The sequence below is a fragment of the Sciurus vulgaris genome (genome assembly GCF_902686455.1).
Source record: "Sciurus vulgaris genome assembly, chromosome: 5".
In the NCBI taxonomy this organism is placed as follows: domain Eukaryota; kingdom Metazoa; phylum Chordata; class Mammalia; order Rodentia; family Sciuridae; genus Sciurus; species Sciurus vulgaris.
The window spans coordinates 172,782,475-172,801,089 of NC_136465.1; the positions used below are offsets into that span (position 1 = coordinate 172,782,475).

An 18,615-nucleotide genomic window follows, 5' to 3' on the forward strand; every position below is an offset into this window, starting at 1 on the left:
AATAAGTGACTGGGCCAGGATCCAAATACCAAAGCCCTTGCTCTTAGCCACTGCACTACTCTGTCCCACTGTCTGAAATTATAGTTCCATGGGATGAAGCAAGGAGTTTGAATGGAGCTTACCTGGTCACAGTGTGATGGGGCAGAGATTGTATACCCTGGTTACCAGAAGGGAGAGAGAAGGTCCCTGGCCACTGGCTTCTTGTCCCCTGTGGGATATTGGTATTCTCTCTGGGGTTTTCTTTTTTGGGGGGGTACTGGGGATTGAACTCAGGGGCACTCAGCATCCCCAGTCCTATTTCGTATTTATTTAGAGACAGGGTTTCACTGAGTTGCTTAGCCTCGTTTTTTGCTGAGGTTGTCTTTGAACTCAAGATCCTCCTGTCTCAGCCTCCCAAGCTGCTGGGATTACAGGCGTGCTCTACCACGCCCAGCCCCCGTGGAGATTTCTTAACCCTTTAAATATTTAGATACAGAAACTTCAACAGTTGTGAACCAATCCAACATATACAGATTTTAAAAATTGTTATTTCCTGAGTGATTACTCTGAGCCAGGTCTTAGCCATAAAGAAGATCCAGGCTGTGTCTTTTGCCCTCCAAGAGTTTACTCAAATGCTGGAGTTCTGCTGGAAAGAGAAGGAGTTTTGAGGCTGAATGTGCGTTCTGGGAATGGCCCCTGAGGGAAGGGAGATAGAGATGGGAGGGGAAAGAAATAAATTGGGATATTTCTCTCATAAGAGACTCCAGAGGGGCTGGGGCTAGGGTAGAGCACTTGCCTTTCACGTGTGAGGCACCAGGTTCGAGTCTCAGCACTGCATAAAGTAAAGGTCCATTGATGACTAAAAAGGAAAATTTTTAAAAAAGAGAGACTCCAGAGCAGGAGTAAGAGATGTTTTTGCTCGAGAAAAGCAAAGAGGTTTGGTTGGCAAGAGAAAAGAGCTGTCGTGGGGGGCCGAGGACTGTGTGGGTCTGGCGTGGGGTCCTTCATCTGGGTCTCACATAGGTGTCCAGCCCCTGGAAGCAGCAGCTTCTAGCCCTGTGCCCACCCAGCTCCCAGGTCCTCTGGTCCCCACCCTTAATCACTGTCTCATGTCTGTACAGCACTCTGTTTCACAGGGAGGAAGCTGAGGCACAGAGAAGGAAAGACACTTGCCCAAAGGCCATATGACTGGTTGTAGAAAGACCTAGATCCCTAAAGGCCATGCTTCCTGACCACTGCACGGCCCCACCCCACCCCAGCTTGTCCAACTGGCAAGCCACCTTCCGTGGCCATTACATTAGATCCTTCCTCCTCCCTATTTTCCCTGAGGGAGGGAATTTCTTTTGTTTCGAGAGAGAGTCTGGCAACCTGAGGCCTGATGCTGGGCGGGCAGACTGCAGGTGGTTTTGTGTAGAGATACAGGTAGCCAGGAGAGGAGGCAGGAGGGCCAGCGTGCCAGCCAGATTTGCTTCTATTTCATTTAATCCTCAATAACCTTATAAGGTGCTGTCATTTCTGTTCCCAAATGACAAACAGGAAACTAAGACTCAAAGGGTGTCGCTGTGACTTGCCCACACTCACAGACCAACCTGCATGATTGTCCTCGGGGATATGGAGGGAGAAGCCTAATTAGGGGACACTTTGAAAACATGATTGGGGATTGGTGAGGAGGAGCAGGGTGGTAGACAGACCCAGTGCCTGCGAATAAGTGGGAGGCCTTTGAGGAGGTCTGTCCAAACTGGCTGCTCTCTGGGCCTCTTCACATGCGTGGGAGCCCTTCCCAAGCTGAGCTGGGTAACCAGCACTCCCCAGAGATCTGCTTCTAGTGTCACTGAATGATGTCCTTTGTCTGCTTAAACTACAAACAGAAAGTGTACCTTTAGAGACCCAGAAATGAGCCTCTGGCCTAAGCTGTGCTAGCAGAAGAGATCAGGGCAAGTCCCTGATGCTGGAGTGACTTGGATCATTGCCATTGCTAGGGAGTACTTCCCAGCATGACTGCGTGCGGACTGGGAAGCTCCTGGTTCTTGACTGCAAAGCCAGAGTAGGAGGAACTAACAGTGGCATCTAGCTGGGCTGGCAACTGGAGTATGGGGCAGGGGTCGGAGGGGAGGCTATGCATCTGTTTGGTAACTGGGCAAAAGTTTGGAGGTCTGCTATGTGCTAAGCATACATTAGTAACAAAGACACACAAAGTACACCTCTACTCTTAGGTCATCTAATCATCTGCTAATTCATCTTTATAATTTATGACAAATGTTTTAGAGGGTGTGGCAGGAGGGGCAGGGCACTAGCCCAGCCCCTCCACCAGCTTAGGGAAGGCCCTTGGGTGCTGAGGGCCTGTTTACCAGCATGTCTGAGCACAGCAGAAAGGATGAGATGGCAGCCAGCCATCCGCCTGTTCTGTCTCCAGGCTCCCATATGACCAGAGGATTAAACCCAGGGTTGCTTAACCACTGAGCCACATCTCCAGCCCTTTTTTATATTTTATTTAGAGGCAAGGTCTCACTGAGTTGCTTAGCGCTTTGCTAAGTTGCTGAGGCTGCCTTTGAACTTGTGATTCTCCTGACCCAGCCTCCCAAGCCACTGGGATTACAGGCACGCACCACTGCACCTGGCCAGAGGCTTCCATTTTTGAGGCTGCTTGGGTGGATTCAGAGAATATTGCCTTGTGCTTCAGGAATTATTCCTTGACCCCTGCATTCCTGGGTCCTATACCCAAACACACCCTACACAGCTGTTCTGAGTTTCCCACAAATGGTCTAGTTCTTGTGGTGCCTCATTTGCTGTGTAAGGCAGTGTATTGTCTTTGTGTCACAGAGAAGCCCTCTGAGGTCCCCAAGGACAAGGTGACATCTTTAGACCAAGGACAAGAAGTTTACACAGCCTTCCCAGGTCCTTGGTCAAGATTTCCAGGGATCCCACAAGGACTGTAAGCGCAGCCCGGGAGAGGGAGGTGCTGGGACAGGAGCGGCTGTCGGCTGAGAACTGGGAGCTGCTCCTTTTCATTCCTGTCCTTGGCAGTGGAACAGGCCGATGGGGGAAAAAGAGGGTGGGAACCAGGCCACCTGTACTATTGCCAGGCTTGTCCTTCCTCCCTCAAGTCTTGGCTGAGAAACCATCCCTTTCTTGGCATTTTATCAAGTTTCAAATCCAAAAGTTCCACGCAGCCTCTTTTGGGAGAGCTCATCTTATCCTCCTGGGTTGGGAGCCTTTGCAGAGCAGAGACTGTCTTACTCGTCTGGGTCACCTTTGGAGGCCTATGATTGTCACTGGTGGTCAACAACCCATTTAAGCTGGAAACGGTCTCCTCTTGGCCACCAGTCCCTCTGGAGAAGCAAGTATCTGGAGATGTCCCTTGCTGAGGTGCCCGTTACTCAGGGGACTCCTTTAGTCCCCATTGTAACAAGTTGTCTGGGAACAGAGAAAAGGACGCTCTAAATTGGCTCAGTGAGGGAGTGGGGAGCAGGGATTTGGGGAAACTTCAGAGCAGGCAGCATGGGCAGCTGAAGTTAGCGGCCTTGGTTAGAGATCTGGGTAGTTACTGGGAGGAGGTGGTGAACAGCAGGACACAGGTGCCCAGGGTGTGTGGTAAAGTCCTGGGGTCACCAGTTCACATCACCAAGAGACACAACCTAGGCCAGGTAAATCAGTGCTGGCCTGTAATCCCAGCAATTTGGGAGCCTGAGGCCAGAAGATCACAAGTTCAGGGCCAGTCAGGGTAACTTAATGAGACCCTGTCTCGAAATAAAAATAAAAAAGGCTGGGTTCAATCCCTAGTACCAAAGGGGAAAAAGCAAAACTTAAACTCCAGGTGGATGTGGTCAAGTTGGAAGCTTCTGTCTTAAGTAGAGCCCACCGTCTCCCCATGACCTCAACTGACACATCCCTCATCCAGCTGCTTGCAGCCCGTGGTGCAGAGTTCTCTATACCAGGTACTGTGCTGTGCTGGGTGTTGACATGCAGAGATGAAGCATATGTCCCCCCAAAATACTATAAGTGTGTGTGTGTGTGTGTGTGTGTGTGTGTGTGTGTGTATACATACATATATAGTTTTTTGTATACATACACATATATTGTTTTTTGGTTTTGATAGTGGAGATTGAATAAATGGGCACTTTACCACTGAGCTGCATCCCCAGTTCTTTTTTGTATTTTTTATTTTTTTTAATTGATACAGGGTCTCACCAAGTTGCTGAGGCTGGCCTCAAACTTGCTATCCTCCTGCCTCAGCCTCCTGAGTTACTGGGATTGCAAGCATGTGCCACCCCACCCAGCTACATATATAATTTTTTTTAAAATCTTGCTTGTTTATGAAATCTGAGCCAGACAATATGCTCACTAGGACCTGATCACCTTGTTTGAGAGCTGACTGCCGTTCTTGCTCCTAATGCCTCGGACCTCCCTCCTTTCCCCAAACTCCCTGCTTCCATCTTGGAGGGAAGACTGACTAGGAGCTTCTGAGCTGCCTCTTAAAAGCTGATTTAAATGCACAGCAAGAAAAGAGGCATGTCAGGGAAGCCCAGGGACCTACTGGTTGCACACACTGTCCCTTCTCCTAACTCTTCTGTCTTTCCACAAGTGACAATTTCACACAGTTCTGTTTCCAAGGCACCAGGCGGTTCCATTAAAGTGGGTGGGTAATACCCCAGCTGCAGCTGCAGCTCCAGGAAATAAGCACTTCATAGCCTCCCAGGATTCTGCCCCAGCCTGTCCAAGCATACCTGGCAATCCCTGGGCGCTTTGGCTATGGGGCTCTGCATCTCTCTCTTTAATGCTCAATCGCTGATTCCACGAGTTGGAATTCCAGAGCAATGAAGACCCAGCTTAAAGTCAAGGACAAGTCAAGGCTCTGAAGTTGAAAGGCCTTGGCACCTGTCCTGCTCTGGCCACTCGATAGCTATGTTCTTCTGGGAAAATCACTTCCCTCTCAATCCTCCTGACCTACAAAATGAAGAAGGCAATGTCCAGGTTTCTGGATGGCTTCAGAAAGGGAGAAACTGTGAGAGCTGAGAATGCGGGGAAGCATCACATCATTGTTACTCTGTAAAGTAACTGCGGAGTTCACCGGCCGGATTCGCTCCTGGGAAGCCAGGCTGCCTCACCCAGGAGGTTAGAGCTGGGAGGGTCCAGGCTGGAGGACTGGCATTTGCGTTTCCTGTTCCCTCCTTAGAGGGCCACCTGCCTCTCCCTCCCATCTGTCTGTTGGTCTTGACTCGGTGATGGATTTGGTGAAAAACAGCTGTCCTCCTGCCTTCACCCTGCCCGCAGAAGCCTGTGAGATCTGCATGGGCAGGGGGGAATAAGACAAGAAGGAGCAGAGGCTCCCCTGTTCCTAAACCAGGGGTCCCCTGAGCATGTTCCCCAGAAGGGCCTGACTACCAGCACAGGCTCAGCCAAAGAACCCCAGGGCAGTCTGGCCCGTCTCCCCAGCCTCTTTGATGCTGATGCCTACGGTGTTATGCGGCGAGGAGACCCCTGCAGACCAGAGGGCGGGGTGGGTGCCTGTGGGCTTGAGTGGTATCTCCCTCTTTGAAGAAGAGGGAGGAGAGCAGTGGCTCCTCTGAAAATCTTACACTTTGGGTCCCCAAAACTCTGAAGATGGGTGTCTCCCTGAGTTTGGACATAGGAGGTGGGGCCTCCACAGACTTATTCATGACCTTCACTTGGTTTCATGGTAGCAAAGCCAGGTTTGTTGGGCAGAGGTCTCAGAAGTCCCCTGCCACTGCCAGGAACCTAGGCATCCTCATTCTTGTTCTACCTGATGTCTCCTTGCTCACAGGGTAAGCTGGTGCAAATCCTTTGACCTCCATTTCTGAATCTGTAAAATGGGGATAATGTTTGTAGCCTTGTTTATGTTCACAAGATTGTGCTGAGAATCTGCTGTGAGCTTGTGGGAAAGCACTGAGGAAAAGGTGAATAATGTCCTCAGACAAAAGGGATTCCTCTTAAGAAGGGCTAATGCTGTGGAGAGATGAGATGAAACAGACACTACGCTGCGTGAGGTTTTCCTCTAATTAACCAAATCCCCAGCACCTCGCAGGGGAAATGGCATGCCCCCGAGGCTCAGGGGAAACATAGGGTTGCAGAGCACTGAGAAGCTGGATGGGATTCCAGCCAGGTCCGAGGTCAAGGTCGTGTCCTTCTGCAGATGCAGGTTATCCTTGGAGAATGCCTCAAAACCTTCCAGAAACATCCAAAGTATATTCATCACCAGGCCCTGGGAGGCTCACAGACTGGTCCTAGAGACAGACAAATACATGACTGTTAGCTACTGTGGTCTAGGCCTAGTGGGAGAGAAGATTCTTTCTGCCAGGCAACATTGGGGCAGGTGACACAGGGACACTTGTCCTCTTGATGGCCACTCTCTGGCCCCTGGGACTTGCACCTCCCCCTGAGAGCTGAGGCCTTGAGATTCCCTGCCTACCCCCCTCTGGGCCCTCACTCCTTGTCCTGACCTTGGCTGGCAACTCTGCCTCTCTTTTCTTAGAATGTACAAAGCAGAGCCTGTTCTGAGGCTGGCTTCCAATCTGAGCCGGGAGGGAGGAAGCCGGGCAGAGAACAAATGTGCACAGGGCTGGGTCCTGGCTGACCGCCTGCCCCCAGGGGCTGAGTCACCCTAGCCATCCTGTCCCTCCCCAACCGGCCAGGGGCCATGAGCAGTCCGCCAAAGCTAGAGTTGCTGCTTTTTCCAGTTTTCTTTTCCCTTCTCCGAAGCCCATGAAGTCTGTGGACTTGTTATGATCCCAGAATCTTAGCCCTGGAAGGCAGCCTGTGGGTTTTCTAACGATCAGTCTCTCTGGCCAGGTTTCTGGTGATCAGTAAGCTCATCCCGGGCACAGCGTGTACGCAGGTCATCACCTGGTTGTGCCCCTCACGGTACCGTCTGGGACACCGGAAGCTCCAGGAGGTGTTCTTTTTTTTGCTCTGACAGTCAAGAGATGGTGGGGCAGAGGCAGGGATCAGGGCTCTTTGAGGACAGACTGAGTGTCCTTAACTCCTTCTTCAGATAGGGTTCCTGAACTGCCTGGTGATTCCCCACATTTGCATATTCATTTAGCATGTTTTACTGAGAATGTACTGTGTGCAGAGGTACCAGAAATTTATAGATGAATAAAATGTGGACTCTGCCTTAAGTCTAATGGGTGAGACAAGAAGAAAATCCATTTCAGGACAGTCCTGGTCATCATGGTAAGGTGTCGATAGCCATTATTTATTGAGCATTTAAGTGCCAGACATGCTAACCCTTTTATTTATTTACTTGCAGTCTTAGGAATCCAATCCAGGGCCTTGCGCATGCTGGCAAGCACTCTATGGCTGAGCTATACCACCAAACCCACCAACATTTTAGAATATGTTGTTTCATTAAATTTTAATGACAATCCAGCAACTTTCCATTTTACAGATGAGAAAACTAAGGGTCAGAAAGGATAAAGTCACACTGCTGGCAATTAGTGATGCTAAACGGGAACCAAGATGAGTCTTATTCCCAGGCATGTACACAAGCCTGAGAATCAGGCTGAGCAGGGCTCCAGGCCAGCAGAAGCTTCTTGGGAACTGATGACTGAGTCAGCAACTTGTGGCAGGGCAGGGCAGGCAGAGGGCAGGCTGCATGCAAAGCTGGAGATCTAGAGCACGCGAGCTCACTATCCCCACTACCCAAATGTCTCTCCCCAGTGTGCCCCCCTGCACCTTCACCTGGCCTCTTTGTGGAAGCCCTGCCAGGTAACTCCACCTGGCAGTGGCCACACATTCCCCTTTCTGCTTCTCAGAAGCAGAAAGCTGCCAACGAATTGTCCTGCCCTGATGGATCAATCAGGAAACAGCCCAGCAGGTACTTCTTGAGGCCTGCCTTGTTCTGCCACGTGGTGCCTGGTGCTGGGGCTCAGGGCCATAACCACACCAGCGGATGATCCTAAAACTCATTTGTGTATCTTCATTGGTTTTTTTTTAGCAGCTGATTTATCTTCCTAATTATGTTTGGCTTTAAGCTAATGTTAAAATGAGCTTACATTAGATAATTTTCACTAATTAACACCAACTTAGTGCAGGGGAAGTCATCCCAGAAGTGCGTTGTGGGGCAGGGAAAATCTGGCCCAGGATCTTAAAAAGAATCACTGTGCTTACTCCCTGGTGGGTCCCGTATGGCTCTTCACGGTTGACTTAGTTACCCTTGCTCACCTGGGTTCTTCTGTCTTCTTTCTCTGGAGAGCCAGCCTGGGTTTCCCCTGTCTGTGCCCCTTCATTCAACCTTGTCTCAGGGTAGAGATGTCAAGAGCAACAACCTCATAGAGTCAGATCAGTAGGAAGTGAGTCCCCTGGGTGCAGCAGGGAGAAATGACCTGCAGGTTCAGGCACTGAGGCCCAGGGTTCCTGGAGAAGCAGCAGCCGGACTGGTGGGAATTGGGCTCCAGTCATTGGTGCAGCCAGGGAGCCTGATGCTTAATGATGTCTAATTAGTGTGTTTGAAACAATGTAACATGGCAAAAGACAGCTGGGAGTCTCCGCTGACAAAACGAAGCTGTCTTGCTGGTAGGTTGGGGCAGACTGACAACCACACCAGGCACAAGACCCCAGTAGAGCCCTGGTCTTGGCTCTGCCTTTGGTGGACCAGAGCTCAGTCCCAAATTGTGTCCTCAGCTCCCCCAGGGAAGCCCCTGACTGTTCGGCCCGTGGCTGGGCTCTGTACCCCACGTGCTTGACAGATGCAGGCCTGAGCAGACATGCACCTAAGGGAGGGTGCACACTGCACTGGGAACAGAATGCTCGGAAGAAATAGAGCATTCTTTTTTTTGGGGGGGGGGGGGGTAGATAAGGGATTGAACTCAGGGGCACTCGACCACTGAGCCACATCCCCAGCCCTATTTTTTGTTTCATTTAGAGACAGGGTCTCACTGAATTGCTTAGTGCCTCACTTTTGCTGAGAGCGGCTTTGAACTTGTGATCCTCCTGCCTCTGTCTCCTGAAATAGAACATTCTGATCATCACAGGGACAAGCTGGTGGCAGCATGGTCTGGGGTGTGTTAGGAGGGCAACATAATCTCTGTGGTGTGAGCTTATGGTCGGAGGGAGGTGGAAGTGACTGGAAGGTCTTCAGCCAGCACGAGAGCCTTTGACCTGCTTCTGTAGGCAGTCTGGACACAGAGTGTTTGGACAGGAAGTGATACACTGAGGGTTGTTATGGGATCCATCTAGGAGGAGGGAGAACAATCGGGACAACATAAGGTGGTATCCCGTCAAACCCACACTGAGACCCACTGTGTCCACATGCCCCCAGGGAGGAAGGACAGGGCTCAGCCACCTGGGCCAGGGACTGCACAGGTTTCTCTCTAGGCATAATTGAATTTTTCATCCACAGGAACCAGGCAGTAGCCTCATTTTATGGATGGAGTTCAGAGAGGTTATGTAACTTGCCCAAGGTCTCACAGCCAGTATAGGTCTTGTGATCCAATAATCCATGCTTCCCCCACTGCATTATGCTTTTAGACTGTGAGGATTTAGAGACTCCAGAGTCCAGGGATAGAAGGAGGCCATGGTTGGGGTCAGGGGCAGGCAGCCTTCTGAGGGGCTTCTGCAGCAGAGCGCCTCCCTGGGTCAGCTGTACAGACCTCCTCTCCTGGGCTCTCCCCTCCTCTTTTACCCCAGGGTACCCAGATGGGAATGTTAAAGTCTGATTATTCTGTGGTTCACACCTGGTGGTTTAAACATGGCCAATAATTCAGGTATGGCCGTAGAAGTGCTGATGACAGAAGGTCTTTGCCCCGCCCGGGTTTTCTCCAGCTCTGGCAGCCTTTCACTTAGCACCTGTGTGGCGTAGATGCCCAGCGGTGCTCGGTGCACAGTAGACCTGGTGCAGACTCCCGTGACTGGGCTTCCCTCCGCCTCCGTTACTTCCCATCTTGACCTTTCTGGCGGTGCGGTGCTGCCTGGGCTTTGATCAGCACTCTGGGTGGGGCCTGCCAAACATGTATTGGGCAAGGAACAACATTTCCACCTGGATGTCTGAGCTGGGCGAGCTCCCAGCCCCACACTGCCGGTTCTCCAACCTTCTCACTCCCTCCTTGGAAGTGAGAGCCCCCTTGCTCTGGATTCTGCATCTGAGAAACAGGTGTCTACATTTACCTTCACTCTCAACAGGCTAGCACTATGCCGCCACCCTGACTGCAGTGTTTCATTTAAAACTCAGAACAGGTGCGGCTTATGGCCTGTAACCTCACTGACTCTGGAGGCTGAGCCAGGAGGATCACAAGTTCCAAGCCAGCCTGGGCAACTTAGTGTCTTAAAAATGAGGGCCCGTGTGTAGCTCAGTGGTAAAGTACCCTTCAGTTCCATCCCCAGTACTACAAAATAAATAATATATCTCAGAACAGCCCCATGAAGCCCCTCCCCATTTTAAAATGAGGAAACCAAGGCTTGGACTCTCCCAAAGCCACACGAGCAGTGTGAGTCTCTGCTTCCAGACTCCACCTTCTTTTCCATGCACTGTTCTTCACTCAAAGGGTGATCCACTACCTGAATTCAGTGCCCTGGCAGGGCTGGAGGATGGAGTGGTTGGAATGCACTTTGTTGGGCCTGGTGAATCAGAAGCTTTGAGGATGGGACCCTGGAGCCGCATTTTGAACAGGGCCAACCACCCCACTTATCCAGCTCCCAGGTGATTCTACACACGCTGGTCTGACCACCCTGACTGCAGCCCTGTAGACCTTGACCCCCTCTCTCTTGGAGGACGTCAGAGGAGGTTCCACAGAGATATCTAAGTGGAGGCATGACCCTACACAGTGGGCCCTCTGGTCCCAAGCAAATTAACTACCCTCCAGGCAACCAGACCAGTAGCCATTTGGGGAGGCTGCAGCTTGACCCGTTTGCCCAGCTGCTGCTCTACCCTGAGGGACCTTAAGTCTTAAGGTGTGGGCAGTTAGCCTGGTTGCAAGTGAGCTAGTGATCCTTCATTCGTACTAGCTTTTCCTGGAATTTCATGATCTTAACTGAAACTCCTGAAAGCCTTGGGAGGGAGGGAGGAAGGATAGCTTCCCTTCCTGCCCTGGAAGTGACCATCACCAGCATGCAGCTGAGGTCAATGGGCCCTGAAGTCAGCAGGCCTGTGGCCTCTTGTTTCTCACCCTATGGAACCTGATGAAGGAGTGAGTTCGGGAACTCGCAGGTACCTGCAGCCACTCCCACTCGGAGCCCTTAGCTCCACTTCAGTGGAGTAGGGGCTGGACACTCCAGAAGGGAGGATGATATTGCCTGTCTCCAGCTGTGTGTCTCTGTTTGCATCCTTGTTTTGCGTGCCCAGAGGTGATCTGGGGTCCTAGCCAGAGTCAGTCTGCCCCTAGAGCTCGTTATGTCCCCATGATCTAGGGATGACAGCTTGGTTGTACAGAAAGCCCAGACGGGTCATAAGCCCAGGCTTTGTTTCCAGCTCTCCCAAGACCCAGCTGGCGACTTTGACCTTGGGACTGAGCTAATTGCCGCGTGAGTTTCTTTCTAGCTCTGAGATTCTCCAGCTCTGGAATGTCTTTGAGTATAGGGGCCAAGTACAATGGCGCCCTGCATGTGGGCACGGCCAGGTGGCTTTGTGGGGTTGACACGCTGCTCTGCTCCTCTTCCTGGCCTTGTTCTCTGTCACTGGGAGGAGGGCACCTTTTTGTAGTTTGCACAAAGGCACGTGCTGTGTGTGTCACTGGGACCTGCCTTCCAGACTGGTTTCCTTGGTGTGGATCTTCTCCCCATGTTTTGTCCTCAGGCAGGGATGGCTGCTCCTTCAGGGTCTTCAGTGGGCAGAGTGAAGGCTGAGGCAACAATAGTCCCATTCTCTGTACACTTGAGGAAGAACTTCAACTCTGCCTGCCGGCAATTCACTCCAACCAGTAGTCTTGCTCAGCATCCTTTTCTCCCCTTCACACCAATGCCTGTCATCAATGAAAGAAGGAAGACCACAAGCTGTCCCACACTCAGCTCATAAAGCAGCACACACCGACCTCTCTCCATGGAGGGGTCCATTTCACAGAGGAATGGCCCTGTTGAGCTCTGTGCTGAGGGTGGAGATTCTGAAAGGAATCGGTGTCTACCTGGCCTGGTAAAGGACAGAGATGCTGGGCAGACAGTAAGGTGTCCAGGGGCTCTGTTACTTGCCTGGGCAGAGAGTGGTTACCATTGTTTGGGAAATAGGGTTCAGGAAGTTCTTGGCCGAGTCTCAAAAGTTGTGTAGGTGTTTCATGGGGTATGGAAGGCGCAGGAACAAAAGGATTGAAATAGCCCGATACGTACTTGGTTGGGGCAGGGGCACAGTTCTCCCCAGAGACATTTTTGGTGGGCATGCCTGAGTGTGATACTGCTGGTATCTAGTGGGTACAGGCCAGGTAAGCTGCAAACGTCCTCCAGTGCCCAGGACAGCCTCTCAAGAACAAAGAATGATCCAGCTCCCAAAGTCACTAGTGCTGCAGGAGGGAAGCCCCGCGTTCAGGTACGCGTGGGTCATTCTGAGAGACCAAAACACAGGGCGGAGGTGAGCTATGGCCCAAGATGAAGCTAGAGAGGAGAGGGGCCTAGCCACAGGCCCCAAAAATGCTAAGTCATAGAGTGTGGACCCCCCCTTGTGGGCTGCAGGACCTCCTGGATCATCCGTCTTATTTAGGGGAATTTCTGCTGTAGAGAAGGGATCAGAGGGCAGAGGCAGAGTAGGAGAGACCCGCCACGAAGCCATTCCGGGAGTTCAGCTAGAAATGAGGAGATCCCAAGCGAGAGCAGCAGCACCCATGGGAACAGCAAGGAGTCGACCCAGCAAGGATCTGCTAGACTTGGTGACCGGTGGGATTTGGTCAGTAGGGAGGAGGAGGCTAGTGAACTCAGGCTTCTGGCTGTGGCTGAGAGAGAATGTTGATTTTGGAAGTGCCTGTGGGCAGGCTGAGGGACATGTCCCAGCAGCAGTCAGCTCTGTGGGTGTGGACACTGGCAGTGCCTTCTCTAGTCTGGGTTAGCCAAACACACCAGGGCTGCAGGGCAAAGTGGAGCCTTCTCGTCATCTTTGTTCTCTAATGGCAATTAAGGAGTTCAGAAAGAGGATCTGAAAAGCTGGCAGCATAATTAAAGCTGAATGGCAGAGGGGCATTCCCTCGCCCACCCCACCACCTAGGCTCGGTGAGCTCACCAAGTACCCTATGAGAAGTCCCAAGCATCAGAGCCTCTCTGCTGGCCTGCTGCCACAGCTTCAAAACACAACTGCCAGCTGGAAGTAACCCCTCTCCCAGTGCCATGCATCCGCAGGTAACCAGCGAAGGGTGAGGAGCCTACCCAAGGGGGGATGGTTTTCTCTCCCGACAAAACCTGCCCCATCAGCTTCTGAGCCTGTGACATCCTGTTTTTAAAAACCTGATTTTCTGCCTACACTGGGAGCTTTGAAGTGAGTCTTGATGTGGAGAATCGTGTGGGTACATTCAATGCAGAGGAGCAGGCAGCTGGTTTTCCTGGGCCTGGTATTGAGTAGCTGAATGTCAAACAGGACCCTCAGAGACCAGAGCCGAGGGTAATTATCACCTCTCCACAATAGATGCAGGGGTCAGCAAGCAATTGATTTTTTTTTTTTTTTCTACTACAGACATTTCATTGTTTAATTGGCAGTGACAGAGATGACTGACAGAGTGTCACAGACTGAGCCTCCTCCAAGCTGTCCCTGGGGACGGTCACCTCTCACATTCTTAGGCTGGTGGGGACTAGGAAGGCTGACTTCCCTGCTTACTTTTCCAATAACAAAACAAAAGTAAGAGTGGGAACCCAAGAAGCCCATCAGTGCACCAGTCAGGCGATCCTTGGAGACATGAGTCAACTAAGCTGGACATCGTAAGAGTTTGGAAATGAGAGGACAGTGGACTCTGGCCTTAGCCAGCCAGCACTGGGGGATGAGATGAGATGCCATCAGTGTCAGAGTCCTGGGAACTGGGTTTCTAATGGGTGAAGAGGAACTCGTATCACCATGACAAACCCTCCATGATCCAACCCCGGCAACCACACCAGACCTAGCCTGAACTGCAGGTCTTAAACATGGGTTTTGTTTGATGGGTTGGCTTTTGGGGACCTCAAATACAAAGAGATGATTGTGTAGCTCAAGTTCAAGGTATACTGCCATCATCAAACCTCTGTCTTCCCTTTCTCCTTCCCTCCCATTCCTTTCTCCTTGTGTGAACATCTACTCTTGTGTGTTCGATGTATGTCCTTGGACACTGTTGTATCCTTGAAGAAGCTGCAGTTTTATTTTAGTAGTGAAGAACTAATTTGCACAAATGATCTCGGGCTATAGATCTCATTCTCTAATCATTTCAGTTGAACAACCATTTTAAAAAAGAACTGTCCAGGTTACTGCACGTGGAACTAGTTCATGGCTTCTGTCTGCTGTAGAACATCCTGTCACATGCCTCACATTTTCCAGTCTTCTAGACAAGGACATCTAAAATGTTGCCAGCTCCTTGCTGTCCCAAAGAAAGCTTCAGTGCCTACTGCCTTGTAGACCCATGCCAAGCTGCAAGAGATTCCTCAGGGTACGTGGGCCAGTGTGGTTTCTTGGCTTGTAGTTGTGTACTTACTTAAATCCAGTAAGTTCTGCCTCTTCTCCAGACAACAGTGTCCTCTTCAGTGAGTGGGGGTTCCTCTTTCCTCAGGTACCCTTATTTAGGAATACCCAACATTCTAATTTTTAGTTAATCTCACAGTTGTGAAGTGCTCTCTCTCATCAAAGTGTTTGGAGTTTTTCTGATGAATGAAGATCTGCTCTTTATATACTCCAGTATCTCCTCCTGGGAAGTCACCTGTTCATATCCTTTGCCTACTTTTCTAATTAGTTTCCTGTCTTTTCCTTGCTGATTTATGGGAATTCCCTATGCATCACTGATTCCTGTTGGTTTATACATGTCCCCATCATTCATCAGTGAACTTTGTCTATGACATCTTTATTTGGAAAGTCCCCAATTTTTCAAATGCATGCATTTCATTTTACCTCGCCTTGTGGACTGTGCTATGGGGACTATCAGAAATTCTCATGCTGCATCATGAAGCTATTTTCCTATATTTCATCAATTCTCTTATTAATTTTATCTTCCACATTTGGGTATTTAGCCCTAAATGAAATTAACCTTTATCTAAGGTGTGAAGAACAGATCCACCTTTATTTTTCTCTGTGAGACAATTCTCTCAATAGCATCTAATAATAATTATTATTATCATTACTTACTATTACTATTGTATTATTTGTATTAGGGATTAAAACCAGGGGTGCTTAACCACTGAACCCATTCCCAGCCCTTTTTATTTTTACTTTTTCTCCACATTTTTTATTGGTGCTTTAGCCCTTTTTATTTTTACTTTTTATTTTGAGATAGTCTCTCCCAGTTGCTAAGGACCTTATTATGTTTCTGAAGAGAGCCTCAAATTGGAGAACCTCCTGCCTCAGCCCCTGAGTCACTGGGATTACAGGTGTGTGCCACCGTGCCTGGCTGGAATTGAATTTTATTAATATGCAGAGAACTTGGTTTTTAAGATGTTAAATTGTATTATCTGTTCGTGATTTTTTCATTTAGTTACATATTTTTAGGTGTCTTTAATAGGATTTTCAAAATTTCTCCCTAAAGGTTAATGATTCCTAGACACCATGTGCTTAAAGTGCAGCTATGAGTGGATCTTATCTTAGTTAATTATTGTTAGAGTAGAAGAAGGCTATTGATTTTTGAAAGTTTTTCTTGTTTCTGACAATCTTATTTAGTTTTCTTATTAATCCTGATAGCTTTTCTCAAGATTCTATTAGGTTTTCTATGAAAATGGTTTAGTCTCTAAATACTGGTAGTTTGTCTTCTCTAATCCTCATCTCTTGTTTCTTTTTCTTGTTTTATTGCATTAGTTAGGGCTTCTAATATTGTGTTGAACAATAGGGTAAGAGTGAGTAAATATCCTTGGCTTGCCTAAGACTTAAAGGGAATACATCTTCAGTTTCTCTGTTAAGTAAAATGTTTCATGAGGATTTTGGGTAGAGGAAGGGTTCTTCTAGTCTTAGCTTTCTGAGAATCTAATCTAAACTATTTGTAGTAATGGGAATCAAAACCCAGAGGCTCACACATGCAAAGCAAGTGCCATACCTCTGTGCTATATACCCATCCCTTTCTGAGAAATTAAATCTCAACTGGGAATCTAGCTGTATCTCAGGTACTTTTTTTAAAAATTATCAAAAGATGGGCATGGTGGTGTATGTTTATAATCCCCGTGACTCTGGAGGCTGAGATGGGAGGATCACAAGTTCAAGGCTAACCTCAGCAATTTAGTGAGACCTTCAGCAACTTAGCAAGACCCTGTCTCAAAATGATAAATGAGGTCTGGGGCATAACTCAGTAGTAGAGCACTCCTGGAATTTAATCCCCAAGAGCAAAGAAGAAAGAAAAGAAAGAAGAACATGTGGGCTGGGGTTGTGGCTCAGTGGTGAACGCTTGCCTAGCACATGTGAGGCACTGGGTTCAATCCCCAACACCACAGAAAAAAACTAAACAAATAAAGGTATTGTGTCCATCTGCAACTAAAAATATTTATAGAAGAATAATATGGTTTCCTCCTCTTGACTCAGATTATAAACTAAACTGATATATTTTCTGAAGTTGAATCCTCCTTACATTCCCAGGATAAGTCTTCATTGATTATGGGTTATTTACTTAGTTCTTTAGTGCATTATCCATGTCATTTGTGTTTTCAAATCATTATAATTGATCTTAATATTCCTTTTAATGATTTCATGTTTCTTAAATCTCTATTGTGTTTGTAATTATCTCTCCTTTTTCATTCAGTATTTATTTGCATCTACTGCTTTTTGTTGGTCTTGGTAGATGTGTTTGTCTACCTTGCTTAGTCTTTTCCAAAATTAATTTTTTTGATTTGCCATGTCTAGTACCTGGCAGCAATCCCGGCCCGCTCTGCAGCACTGAGATGAAGACCCTGGAGTCAGACCTGAGTTTTTTGCTCTGTCACATGCTAGCTGTGCAACCTCGAGCACATTATTTTGCACCTCTGAGTTTACTTCCTCAACTGTGAAATGAGAATAATGATACTTCATTGTAGAGTAATGGTGAGGATCAAATTACTTAAAGTGGGTGAATCCTTAGGTACTTGGGAGTACTTTCACATAGGGCGCAGTGGAAGTATTTTAGCACATGCTAATTCCTGTCGTCCATGACTGTAATGGGCAGGGTTCTCCAGAGAAACAGAACCAGTTGGTGCGTGGTGTGTGTTGTGGTGTGTGTGTGTGAGAGAGAGAGAGAGAGAAGGAGAGAGAGAGAATTAGTTTGCTTTTTGAAGATTGGTTCTTGGGATTGTGGAGATGCAAGTCCAAAATCTCAGAGGGTGGCCAGAGAACCCAGTGGAAGAGTTGTGGACCCAGTTCAAAGGCTATCTCCTGGCAGAATTCCTTCTGCCCAGGGGAGGTCAATCTTTATTCTGTGAAGTCCTTCAACTGATTGGAAGAAGCCACCCACATTATGGAGGGGCATCTGCTTTTACTGGAAGCCTGCAGTTTTAGTGTTATCTCATTTAAATGGTATCTTCATAGAAATGTCCAGCGGACCACTTGACCAAATGTGTGGATCCTGTGGCTCAACCAAGTGAACACATATAATTAATCACCAAAGTGCCTTTGTGGATGCCTCTTCCCTGTGCCTGAAGTGCCACCTCATATGCCCTGGCGAGGCCATGTGGTTATTGGCTACAGATGGGGAGAGCACAGGTGTCCCTTCCTCAGTAGGTGTCGCCCCACTCACCACCTCAGCCCAGGGCCAGCGTGCAGGTGAACGTGGGCTCAGTGCCCAGCCACCCCTCACTGCTTTGTTCCCTGCTGGTTCTCAAGGCACCGGGAGGCACCTGTTCTGCACGTGGAGTCTTCCTGTTCTCCCCTGGCTAGAAGCCATCTCTTCCTGTCTTCTGCCGCCTCGTCACGTGTCCCATGTACAGCTTTTTCAGGACGTGTCCTGTTTACCTTATGCCTTTGCTATTTCATGCAGCCGTCTCATTATCCCCCCTGAATTAACCCCCGTAGTGATTGCAGCTTATCTGTCTTGAACCCCTCACTCTGCCCTCGGGTCTGGAGCCAGTGACACTCGTGTTGATGATTGACTGGCTAGTACAAGCGCTATGGAGAGCCACACTGTATGAAGAGGGTGGGCGGGGAGATGTCAGAGGCAGGGGTGATTGAGAGCTTGTGTGTGAAGCACACACAATGACAATGACAATGCCAATGAATGGTGGACAATGACAGTGGTGGGTCTGTGCTTAAATCCAGATCATTCTGACTGGAGCCTGGCCCTTACCTTGTCACATGCACAGTGTTTGAGGCCAACTAGAAACGCTTGCAGGTGAAGATGGAAGGTGGGGCTGCTCCAGGCTGCATGAGGCCTCTCAGGACTGGCTCTCTTGCCCAGGAAGGGCCCTGAGTAGTGACCGTGATCTGAGGACAGGGTGGGAAGGGCTGGACACTAGATGCCCAGGCCTGCTGGAAGAAGGGGATGTTTGAGCAGATCTGGGCTGACAGAAGCCAGCCCATCCCTCCCACCTCACCTCAGCAATGGTGGCTCCCTGCCCCTCCTGGATTCCTGGGGCAGAAGGAACAACTTCTCT

The 18,615-nt window shown here is 49.3% G+C and overlaps 1 protein-coding gene across 1 annotated transcript in view; it reads left to right on the forward strand.

Annotated features, from left to right (window-relative positions):
• FAM83F (family with sequence similarity 83 member F) overlaps positions 1-18,615 on the forward strand; it is a 33,551-nt gene that overhangs the window by 2,076 nt on the left and 12,860 nt on the right.